At 69.4% G+C, this 1,404-nt stretch overlaps 1 protein-coding gene across 1 annotated transcript in view; it reads left to right on the forward strand.

The window, feature by feature from the left end:
* Window positions 1–967: 967 nt before the first annotated feature.
* Window positions 968–1,404, forward strand: part of BEGAIN (brain enriched guanylate kinase associated) — a 30,623-nt gene continuing 30,186 nt past the window's right edge. Inside the window, exon 1 of the mRNA XM_007455635.1 lies at window positions 968–1,003. The gene's annotated coding sequence lies outside the window, so the exon portion shown is untranslated. The remainder of the gene's footprint in view (window positions 1,004–1,404) is intronic.

Here is a 1,404-nt window from a genome sequence, read left to right on the forward strand (position 1 = left end):
GATGGAACACTTGGACTTTGGGGCTTGGGGCTGACCCTCGCAACGCAGGGCTCCTCCCACCCTGCGTTGGCGGGGTGGAGGCCAGGCCTGCTGGGTGCTGGGGGTGCCCTGGTGAAGGGACAGGGCTCCTGCCTGGAACTCACAGCCAGAAGGGAAGAGGCAGGAAAAGACGCCAGAGAGGTGTAGGATTCAAGCATGCACTGTCCGTGTTTATTGAGCGCCTGCTGTATGCTGGGATCTAGTGTGCTGAGCGCGGTGATGGGAACCTGGGAAAGGTGGGCCTGGGTACATAGGGGGCGTCGGGGAGATGCTGGCCAATCGGCCAGCTCGTTGTCTTGGGGGAGGAGGGTATATAGAGGGGTCTGGGCTCGTGGTCTCCGACAACTTTTAGAGCGTCGGGGATTGTGTCTGGCCGCCAGTCCAGACGCCTCGGGGATCCTTTCCTCTGGAATTCCTTCCCGCACCCCAGCCCCTCCGCAGTCCGCGATGCAGAAGGGCAGCAGAGCGCCTTGTCTTGCTCCCCCTGCCCCCAAGCCCAGCTTGCAGGTGAGGAAACTGAGGCCAGGGGAGTCTCGGGAGGGCCTGACCAGCACCCGGGGAATTGGTGGCCGAGCCTGGCGGAGGGCCCCCGGTCGGGCCTTCCAGCTCGGCGCTGGCAGCCGGGCTGCGCCCTCGCCCGGCGGGGCGGTGGGGAGGCGGCGTGGGGCCCCGACCGGAGCGGAGCGCGTTCCCGGCGGAGGCGGCGGCGGCGCCCGGCGCGAGGGGCCGGGATGGGCAGCCATCAGTCTTCCCAGGTGTGTCGCGTGGTCCCTGGGCTCAGCCCCCCGTCCCCCTTTAATGCCGGCCATGGTACGGAAGGACGGGGAAAAGCCCCCGGGAGCGGCCTCTCCCGGGCGATGGAGAGCCCTCCCCGCGCCCCCAGCTTCGCGCAGGAAGTGCGATCCCGCCCGGGCCGCTAGCGGTCCGGGTCGTTCGCCGGCGCCCGCAGGGTTAACGGCAGCCGGTGGGCCCCCCGTCCGGCCCTCGGAGGGGCTTCCCGGATGCGCGGGGCTGGGCGGGGAGGGTCTCCAAGCCGCGCGCGGGCGGGTCTGCGCAAGCCCGGCAGGGAGCCCCGCTGGCGAACAGGGCGCGCAAGGGTTAATCCCTTGGGCCCGGGAGGGGCGAGCCAGGCCCGGACCCCAGGAGCTGAGGGCAGCAGGGTCCCTGATTGAGGAGTCTGAGGTCCCGACTGCTAGCACCCTCGGATCGTGTGCGTGTCAGGTTCTACACTCCCGTACGGCCCCCAATTACCCGATTTGAACATTCTCCTACTCGGAGATTCTGCAATTCAGGGCTTGGCTTCCTCCGGGAGGGAGCGCGGGGCTGGAAGGGTTAACGGGCGGGGTGGGGCGTGGGGGGGGGGGG

The sequence above is a fragment of the Lipotes vexillifer genome, unplaced genomic scaffold (genome assembly GCF_000442215.2).
Source record: "Lipotes vexillifer unplaced genomic scaffold, Lipotes_vexillifer_v1.1 scaffold584, whole genome shotgun sequence".
In the NCBI taxonomy this organism is placed as follows: Eukaryota; Metazoa; Chordata; class Mammalia; order Artiodactyla; family Lipotidae; genus Lipotes; species Lipotes vexillifer.